The sequence below is a fragment of the Mustela erminea genome, chromosome 9, assembly GCF_009829155.1.
Source record: "Mustela erminea isolate mMusErm1 chromosome 9, mMusErm1.Pri, whole genome shotgun sequence".
Lineage (NCBI taxonomy): Eukaryota > Metazoa > Chordata > Mammalia > Carnivora > Mustelidae > Mustela > Mustela erminea.
In genome coordinates this window covers 34,707,291-34,718,591 of record NC_045622.1, presented here as the reverse complement: position 1 = coordinate 34,718,591, position 11,301 = coordinate 34,707,291, and the positions used below count along the sequence as shown (strand labels likewise).

The 11,301-nt window shown below is 36.9% G+C and overlaps 1 pseudogene; it reads right to left on the bottom strand.

Annotated features, from left to right (window-relative positions):
* Positions 1-9,355: 9,355 nt before the first annotated feature.
* LOC116598754 lies at positions 9,356-10,201 on the bottom strand (annotated as a pseudogene).
* Between the last annotated feature and the right edge of the window lie 1,100 nt (positions 10,202-11,301).

Here is an 11,301-nt window from a genome sequence, read left to right as displayed (position 1 = left end):
ATGATTGGAATCCACATTTTCAGAGATTTACAAAAATGATATAACTTAGCAACTATTAAATGAGTTATATGTAGTTCTATAGCTACATATAATTCATTTAAAAGTTGCTGAGTATTGAGTATATGTAAGGTCCTGTTCTGGCAGGCAGCACTGGCCCCTGTTTCCATGGATCTTATACTTTAGGCAGTTGAGGTGGGAGATAGAGAAGACGGAATATATATAGGACAAATTTATTGATTTGGTTAAACTCTCCTATAATCCAGGAGTTAGCACAATGGCCACAACTCCAGAGGACATTGCTAACACATTTTTGCAAACTGGGTTCTCTTTCAAGCATGTCCTGAGATGGTATTTAGGATAAAGAATGTTTAGTAAGCCATACTCTTGATCAAATCTTGTGGAAGGAAGAATAAAGTATTATTTGTCACAAGCAGCAGCCAAACTGCAATATATGTCTATTTGAAAGCCTCAATTGATATCCTTTGGAGATTGTGAGTAGAATGGACCATGAAAGTTATCACAACTTAAGCAAAAATGGCTGGGCCTTCATATCACAAAGTCACTAAATGCGAACAAGCCTAGAAAAGGCATACCTTCATTCCAGATGGCTTTTTGCATATGAGGCAATTCCTAAAGTAGATAATAGCTGATAGACATTTGATGACTATGCTCCCAGACCTTTGGTCCACTCCTTCCTAAAGGGATATCTGGATAGTATATCACATATGCATATTATGCATATAAAAGCGAAATCTTTGCTCTGCTCAGGGTTTTTCATATATTTTCAAGAAGCATCTCCTCCAGATGTCAGGTAGTAATCACTTCTTGAGAAGATCTTAAAAGAAGAAAAAGTAGAAAAAACTACAACCACTTCTGTTGCATCTGGTCTCAGTAGTCTCACATTAAGCTCATTATCTCCCTTCTCCCTTATCCATTTTAGATTTACCTTGATGGTTTTGGTGGCCTACAAGGTGGCCTACTTAGATCAATATTCCTGAAAGTTGTCCTCTAGTCATCATACCTCTCTCATACTGGGTTTGTTGCACTTGCCCATTTCCTATCACAACTGGTCAAGGTAGTACCAGAAGGTAAGTGAGTGGATCACCTGGGTTGGGTACAAACCATATCCCTCTCATTGTCTATTGTACAGCACAACCCTACATCCTTCTGATGATCAGGGTCAATTTCTCCAATATGATGTGTTGTTGTTGTTGTTGTTGTTATTGCTGTATTTCCCTTTTGGTTCCTGAACACAAAAGACAGAAATGTCTAGGCCCTAACCACATTTTTTAACTCAATGGAACACTTGCATTTTTTTTTCCTAATAGCAGAAATGATTCACATTTTAGAACCAGGATTTCCAATCCTGCAAACCTTAAGAGTTTCAAAGACAGAAAGCTCAATTACTCAAGTAGGTCATTGCATTGATCATAAGTAAGCTGCTCCTGCTTCAAACCTTGTTTCCCGGGTCCATGTATGATTCTATTTGGAGACATAGCTCTATATACAAGTAGTGGTAACTTCCTGTTGCTGCTGTAATAAATTACCAAAAATGTAGTGGCTTAACAAAAAAAAAAAAAAACATGTATTCTTTTAGAGTTCTAGAAGCCAGAGTCTGAAATTAGCTTTACTGAATTGACATCAAAGTGTAACCAGGGCTGTGCTCCCTCTGAAGGCTTTATGGAAAAATCTGTTCTTTGCCACATCAGATTCTGGTGGCAGCAGGTAATTCTTAGTTTGTGGCTATATCGGTGGTCTAACTTACAAGGCCAGCATTTTCACATCTCTCTGCTCTTTCTTTACATTGTTTTCTCCTCTGTATGTGGGTTTAATCACCCTCAACATTTTTCTTATAAGGATTGCCCATGATTGTAACAATCTAAGATGACCTCTTATTACAAAATCCTTTATTTAATCATATCTATAAAGACTTTTTTTTTTTTTTTTTTTTTTTTTTACAAATAAAGTAAAATTTTCAGGCCTAGGTATTAGGTCATGGTATCTTTGGAGATATCATTCAGCCCACTACAGGAGTCTTTAACTCAAGGTATTCACTACTTCCTACAGATGGCATCACATTTACATAATGTAGCACCTCCAAACTGCTGCTTCAAATGTTCTATATAGTGGAAAATGTGTTATGACACATATTTGCATAATGTATCACTACCAAACTGCTGTTTCAACTTTCTGAATAGTAGAGTATGTGTTTGACCAATGAATCCTATGGTTATAGGGCTCTTCTAATACCTCCTTTGAAAGTGGGATCCCCATACTCAGAATGTTATGTATGATCCTATACCAATGGCCTAAACATATAAGCCATCAAATAGAGATACTGATTCCAGTCCTATGGGCATGAAAAGAAAGATCCCATATGACTATATACCTATTTCTGTAGGAATGAATCACTGGCCCTTCTAGTACTCTTTAAAATTATTGAGGTCATGAAAGTCAAGGAAAGATTGAAAAGACTCCAAGATTAGAAAGGACTAGTTAGACATGACAACAGAATGTAATGTGATATCCTGTTGAAATTGGAAAATGACATTAATTTAAAAACTTAGGAGATCTGATTAAAGCCTAGAGTTAATTAATAATATTGTACCAATGTTTATTTCCTAGTTTCAATACTTGTGCCACAATTATGTTTACATTAGGGGAAACTGGGCAAATAGTATTTATGAAATCCTGTACTATCTTTGCAACTCTTCTGCAAATATAAATTATAAAAAAAATAATAATAATATATTTGGGGGCTGCTTCTGTCACCAACTATTATAGATTGAGCTCTCCAAGCAGCAGAATCTAAAGTAGAATTTAGGGCGCCTGGGTGGCTCAGTGGGTTAAGCCACTGCCTTCGGCTCAGGTCATGATCCCTGGTCCTGGGATCGAGTCCCACATCGGGCTCTCTGCTCAGCAGGGAGCCTGCTTCCTCCTCTCTCTCTCTCTGCCTGCCTCTCTGCCTACTTGTGATCTCTTTGTCAAATAAATAAATAAAATCTTTAAAAAAAAATAAAGTAGAATTTAGTGTGTAGGATATTTATTAAGGAGTTCTTAGTATTAACAACTGTAGAATGAAGGGAAGGAAGCAGAATTGGATAGAGAAATCAAAATGTGATACATTTGTTCAACCCTCTGTAGAATTCTGGAGATAACATGATGCAATGAAGACAGCCCACTTTTTTTTTAAGTTTTTATTTAAACTCCATCCAAGTTGTTGCAAATGGCAAGATTTTATGGTTGAGTAATATTTTATATATACATATATATGGTCTCCATTCAACAGTTGCTGGACATGGCTGTTTCCATTATTTGGCTATTATAGATAATACTACTATAAGCATCAGTACATGTATCACTTTGAAATAGTATTTTTGTATTCTTTGGGTACATACCTAGTAGTGCCATTGATGGATTATAGGGTAGTTCTATTTTTTAACTTTTTGAAGAAACTCCATACTGTTGTCCAGAGTGGCTGCACGAGTTGCATTCCCATCAACAGTGCAAGAGTGTTCCCCTTTCTCCACATCCTCAACAACACTTGTTTTTTGTGTATTTGATTTTAGCCATTCTTGCAGGTATAAGGTGATACCTCATTGTAGTTTTGATTTGCATTTCCTTGGTTATCTGTTACATTGATCATCTTTTCATGTGTCTCTTGGCCATCTATATGTCTTCTTTGGAAAAACGTCGAATCATGCCTTCTGCAGCCCTATCTTGAGAAGTAACAGGGCCTTATTCTTCAGCCTCAGTCAGTAACTGGAGGTGTACTGTCCTCAGGAGTTCATGACCTTGAGTGTGAGGCCTTTTGAAACAGGCTGTTCAAAAAGGGATTGACAGTTGAAATTTGACTAATGACAGCACTCCCCACCCTGGGAAAAAAACCTCTTTCCTGGAGGGATGATGATGATGCATCTCAATATCCAGGCTAATCACTTTATAGCCAAGGAGGTGTGCAGTAGGCAAACAATGATAAAATCCACTGCCTCTATCACATACCATGCCACCCAGAGACTTCTGGTCTCACCCAGTTAGGAGATATCCTTTTAAGTCTTTGGCCAGAGAACCAGCTCTACACTGGAGTACCAACTGGTCTTTAGGACTCACTATATACCCTAAAGTCAATAACTGTTATGTAATTTTGTTTCTTTAATAGGTAATGTATATGGGGTCAGGAACAAAACTGTAGAAATGAGTGTCCCACTTACCATCCTTTCAGTGACCCAATTGGGGAAATTATGCTTCTTTTCCCTGCAGCTGTAGACTCTGCACTTGTAGATATTCTGATTTTCAGAAAGTAAGCTTTCCACCAGTGACACAGAATAAGTCTCAGAAAATGATAAGTTATGGTTGACAAGAGACCAGCAGGTAAGTGAAGTCACCATTCTAGCAGAGATAATTAATCTCGATCATATGGAAGGAGTAGGTGGTAAACTCAATGAATGAATGAATCAATCATATATATATTATATATAAAACACACACATATATGTTTTATATCAAGCTATTTGACTGGGACATATCTTGTTTTTCTCTGTGTGTAATTTTGATAGTAAACTGATAGATGCAACAACCATAACTTGAAAAAGGAATTATTATCAGCTCAGACCCCTTAGATACGAAGCGCGATGACACTTCTTGAAATGATTCTCTTGGACTACTAGAGACATTTGCTGAAGTTGAAGGAGATACAGTGGAGGTAGTAGTAAAAGAGGGAAATTACATGTATCAATTGCAGTTCTAAGATCAACTACACTAATGGAAACTGAACTATATTTCACTAACATTCATCTTGTATGTTTGCCCAGCAATAGAGATAAATCAGATGCTTGAGAAGCTTTTGTCACATGAGGTAAACTCATTATGCCAAATATAATTATTAGTTTTACTAGTTTTATTAGTTAAGTAATTATCAATTTATTAGTACTTATTATGCATACCTTATTAGCTCAATGAGACTTTAGGGCCTGCTACACTATGTTTCTCAGATGTTCCCTCTTCAATATGAAAATAGCCATTTCCCCAGCTGAGAGAAATACTGTCAGCCTATGCTTCACAGCTGACTCTTTTTCCTGGATTTCCCCAGGCTCACTCAAGATAATGCCTTACCACCAAGACAGGCCACCTCAAATGACATACAATTCCAGCCCTTTTACTTCAAATTGGGGCAACTCTGAAGTGTCACTTAGTATTAAAATTCCGTATGGCATTTAAGTGGCCTTAAGCAAGGCTTCTATTGCAATGCTACTGTATCAGAAAGAAAAGAAATGAGGCCAGAGAATGAGCTGAGTGTGAGATCATTTAGAATCTTTCAAATTATGATACAGACTTTTGCTTATTCTGAGAGAGATGAGAAGTCATTGAGGATTTTGATCACTCTTGCTATTTCATAGAAAATAATCCTAGGGTTGGAGAAAGCACAGTAAGAGTTCAGGGAACAAGAAGCTCAGTAAGAAGCTATTAAAATAATCCAACCAAGAGAGAAGAGTGACCTGGAATAAAGCTGTTTAATAGAAGTGATGAGAAATGAGTTGACCAATATAAATACAATTTCAAATCTGCCAACAAAACCTTTTGTGCATTGGCTATAAATTTTGAGACAAAAAAAGTAAAGGATAATTTTAAGATGCTGTGTATGTGTGTGAATTAGTTCTTCAAGTCAAAACTTCTACCTGTCTAGGTTTATATGCTTTTTGCCCTTCCACCAGAGTGAACATTGTGATTCCATCATAACTATTTGCAAGTTGTCTAATATATAGAAGGAAAGGTAATGAAACATGAATGCTATGACAATGTTTCAGTGATATATCAGACCCTTCATCTATGTATTTCTCATCCAGAAGGATTATAAAAAAGATTCAATCAAGTAGGAACCTTCAAGGCAGTTTTCTGAATTGAATTTTTGGGAGCTATATATTCCAGGAAGCACACTTAGTTTCCCTTTGTATTAGGCACTGTGACATCAATACAAAATGTATAGGAAATATTATCTACGTTACAAGTCTTCTATGACTCATTCATTTGCTTTGAACTGGTTGAGTCTCTTGACAGTTCTGTCTAGCAAATGCAAGAGTAGCCTGTGGCAACAGCAGCATCTGCAGAGGGAAGTAGAAAAATTGGGTCATTCAGAAGATCAGGTTCACAGAACTCAAGATGCCTGGGAGCTACACCAAGGAAGTAAAAAAAAAAGGGGGGGGGAGTCAAAAGAGAAAACAAAATAAAAGCAATTGCTAATTATTAGCAGAATTTATATGTCAGTTTTGCTTGATAAAACTTACTGATACGGGTAGTGAGCATGCCCAAAATTTGTGTCTGTAAGTATACCTGCAGACTTATTGTGAGAAAACTGGCTCCTACTCAAAACAAAACAAAACAAAACAAAACCATCAGGAAGTGGGAGAATGAGATTATTTAGCTTAGGTTTAGAACAAGTGGAAATCACAGAGGTGGCTATGGATGTCTCTTTTCTGTCAGTACTCGCCTGCAGCATTTTCAGATGCTCTGCTAAGAAAAGTGGATTAGGGAATGGGGTAACTGAAATTTTAATATGGCTTAAGGTTAAGAAGGAATTTCTATATTTCTTGAATTTATAAATATCTATAGTCTTCTCAATTGTGTGGTTGTGTGTGTGTGTGTGTGTGTGTGTTTAGTGAGGGGTCTGGAAACAAGTATTACATGAGGATAATGCAATCAGAAAAACTGTATTCAACATTATGAACCTAGAGATTTTCCATCCAAGAGTATTTGGGGAAAAAAAAAATCATAATTAAAAAGAAGCAGAAATTGGGTGCCTGGGTGGCTCAGTCAGTTAAGGGACTGACTCTTCGTTTTGGCGCAGGTCATGATTTTAGGGTCATGGGATTGAGCCCCATGTAGTACTACATGCTCAGGGCAGAGCCTGCTTGGATTCTTTCTCTCTGTTCTTCCAGTCCACGTGCACTGCATGCTCTCTCTCCCTCTCTAAAATAAATTAGTCAATTTTTAATAATAAAAGCAGAAATATGCTTTTCTTTCTATCTTTTCTAAGATAAGTATAGTTAAATGATAAAAATTTCATCATTTCAATAAAGTAAAAAGGAACAATAGATTAGAAATTGGCAGATGTGCTATGTCATGGTCTTTGATTTTCTTATGAGATTTGAAGTGAGTCATTTCATCTATCTAAGTCAGATCCCATTTGAAAAATTAAGTAAATTTACACTTTTTTTCAGCAAAAACTTTAGCAACTTATTTTACTATTTCTGATATAATGAATGCAAATGAACAATGAAAGCTGTTGTTTTTCTTGTCACATCCTCCTTACACATTTACAAAATGGTTTATAACATGAGAAAAAAATGCAAAGTACATTGGTATTAGTTCTGAACAATACAGGAGAGGGGGAAGTATATGATGAAGGAATAGAAGGGTACTAGAAAGAAGTACCCTATAAAAGAAAAAAAGGAGTCAGAATTCATACAGAAGCCTTTAAGTAGATCCACATTACATTCCCTAATGATACACCTGAAAGGTTGGTAATCTTTGCTGATTAACTCTAAAGAGCAATAACATTATTCTTCTATTAAAAAAAAAAAAAGGCATTGCATATACAGGAATTCACTGTAGCTAAATTTTGGAAGAGCTCCACTTTCCAGTGCAAAATTATTTTGTATAAAGTATCACTTGATGAATAAAACGCTATAAAACACCACAAAATTTTAGACAACTAATGTCTTTTTTTTTTCTCTTCTCATTTCCTAGATGTATTCTACTCATTATATGTCTATGGGAATTAAATAAAGATAAATAAATTGAAAAAATCCAGCTTCACAGTCACATTGACTATATTTTAATTCATTTAGGGTCTACCAGATTGAAGAGCACAACTATAGAATATTTCTATCATTGTCAAAAATTCTATTGACAGCACTGTCCTAGATTATTATAAGATGTGGTTTTCTATCTCAACACTCCTCTCCCAAATGAATCAGAGACCCATCTACACTTTCTTCAATGTATATTAACCAGAATTGTAAATTTTATACATAAATAGAGCAGATGTTGACTGAATTACAGTACAAAGTGCTCTTTCTTAGCAGAGACATCTTATGACAAAAATGATAATAGGAGAACATATTCTTAAAAACTAAAAATGGACATCTAGGTTCTTTCCATAGTTTGGCTATTGTGGACATTGCTGCTATAAACATTCGGGTGCATGTGCCCCTTTGGATCACTACGTTTGTATCTTTAGGGTAAATACCCAATAGAGGGCACGGATTGCATGGAGCACGGGGTGTGGTGCAAAAATAATGAATACTGTTATGCTGGAAATAAAAAAAAAAAAAAAAAAACTAAAAATGGCATATAATGTTAATTTTAATAGGACACTTAAAATGTTCACAGTATTTAAAGTTTTTAGTGTCTAAAGATGTTGGCTTTTATAATCAAAGGTCTACTGAAATTCATAGGAGAAATAGTTAATATAATCTTTGCTAAACAATTGTTAAGGATTTAAAGGACCCCATAAGTTCTCAAGTTATTAATTACATGAGGAAGGTACAGAGAGCTCAGAAAAATGGAGCATAAACTTGAGCTGGTGCTATTGATGCTAAGAAAACTGATATTCACGTGTAAAAGAATGAAACTGGATCTCATCCTACACTACTTAAAAGTATTAAAATAAAATGAATTAAAAACTTAAATGTAGACCTGAAACCAAAAAACCCCAAGAAGAAAACATAGGGAAAAATTATCTTGACATTGGTTCTAGCAATAATTTTATGGATATGACACTCAAAAAACAAACAACAAAAGAAAATATAGATAAGGGGAACTATATTAACCTAAGAAGCTTCTGCATAGTAAGAGAAACAAAATGAAAAGGCAACATCTGGAATGGGAAAAAAAAAAAATATTTGCAAACCACATATCTGATAAGGGGTTAATTTCAAAACCATATGAACTCATACAACTCAATGGGAAAAATACAAATGAAATGGGCAAAGGGCCTGAATAAATATTTTCCCAAAGATATTTAAATGGCCAACAGGAATAAAAATGTGTTGCTATATCTAAACATCAGGGAAATAAAAATTAAAACTACAATGACATATGATATCACACGTGTTAGAACAGCTAGTATAAAAAGATAAAAATAACAAGTCCTAGCAAGGATGTGGAGAAATGAAACCATGATACATTGTTAGTGGGAATATAAATTGGTAAAGCCAATAAATTCACTCCCTTAAGCGCCGCTCGACGTGGTCTGTGCCTCACGCAGACGCACCCTAGACGCTGTCTTTTTTTTTTTTTTTAATTAATTTTTAATTTTTTATAAACATATATTTTTATCCCCAGGGGTTGAAGCAGGCGCCGGTCTCCGTCTGAAACCGCTTCAGCGCACCCTCAGCTTCATCTGCGGATACGCCACGACAACGATGCCCGCTATGGACGACACAAGACCTCCAAGACCAGTGATGCCAGGATTGAACTTATAGATCCCCAGCTGGTCCAAGGGGTTCAAGAGATCGCAGAAGTTCTACACTGTGTCCAGGAGCAAGGGAGGCTGCTTCTTCAGAGATCGAAACAAGAGGAGGCGGAAGGACTGGAGCCATTCTGTTTCCTCATCGGCCACGCTGTACCCAAGAGGCTCCTGAGACAGTGACTGCTCCGCCCTCACCCTGTCGCGTGCAGCCTGTTCCATCTGCAGGGAGAGCTCGTACAGGTCCCTGGCCAGGCTCAGCAGCAGACAATAGTAGTAGTGGCGGGCAGCCCACATTCGCCATTTCTCTTTGTTAATGCCGGAGGCAAGGCCTACGCTCCTCACCCAGAGGACGGTATCACAGATGAAATAAAGCACACGGTTCACGTTGGCTAACGTCAGGCATACGCGGGGCACCAGGTCAGTGGCGTGAACGCTCTCCTGGGTCGCCTGCACAGCACAGCATGTACCACGTTGCCTAATCTGAACCATTTGCGGCCAGTGCTCACACTGGTCTCCAGTTTCTTGAGCTTCAGTACCACCTTCTCTTTGCCAGCTTTAGGCTCTAACAAGTATCTAAGCAACATGCATGTGTATTGAGTGGCTCTGAAGAGTCGGTCCCGGCCCTGGGTCTGGTTAGTGAAGCGGATGAAGGTGTCCATGGCTTCCGGCCCGAGGCCACGTGTCGCCCTGAGTTCAGTCGCGAGTCCTCAAGGGCTTTGCCGGGTCCCCTCGGGAGAAGCTCAGTCCCCCCTCCCCCGTGGGGGAGGGCGCGCCTTCCTTCCAATAAATTCACTCCTGATGAAAGATCATACAAACTCACATTAAGAGCTAACTGGATGAGTTCATCAAAAACAGTCAATGTGAAGATATAAAAGGAAAGCTAAGAATTGGTACAGATATAAAGTCAGAGTATAATGTCATGCAACTAAATATGTTACATGATACTGAATTGAAATCTAGAGTAGAAAAAATTAAAGAGATATTATTAATCAACTGAAAAGTCAAGCATGGATGTGGATCAGTTGACAGTATGTGTTAAAGTGAAATTTTTGTGGATGAGAGCTCAGCTGTGATTATGTAACAGAATGTCTATTTCTTAAGAATTATACTCTGAAATATTTGTGTAAAAGAAACTAGGACATTTCCAACTTGAAATTATGCAGAAATAGAACAATTGATATTTACACATGTAGATAGATCAACAAATAAACTGACAGAAAAATTATTTTTAAAGTGGTATAAAACCTAATCCATAGGTAGTGAATCTGTACAAAAGATATTAGGTTTTAGGGTGCCTGGGTGGCTCAGTGGGTTAAAGCCTCTGCCTTCGGCTCAGGTCATGATCCCAAGGTCCTGGGATCGGGCCCTGCATCGGGCTCTCTGCTCAGTAGAGAGCCTGCTTCCTCGTTTCTCTCTCTCTCTCTCTCTCTCTCTCTCTCTCTCTGCCTGCCTCTCTGCCTACTTGTGATCTCTGTCTGTCAAATAAATAAATAAAATCTTTTTAAAAAAAAGATATTAGATTTCATGGTACCATTTTACAACTTTTCTGTAAGTTTCTATAACTTAAGTTACATCAAAATAAGAAGTTCCAAAAAGAAAAAAAGATGTTTCAGATACAAGATGACTAAATGTAATATGAAGACTCTTTTGGAGACTCATTTACACAAACCAGAAAATGGGTAAAATATTTTTATGAAAAAATAAGGATTTTTTTTAGACTAAGTACACAATGATATTAAGGAATTAAAATTAATTTTGTTAAATGTAATCATAGTATTGCAATTTTAAGAGAAAATTCATATTTTTAGTGATGCATACTGAAATATGTGAGC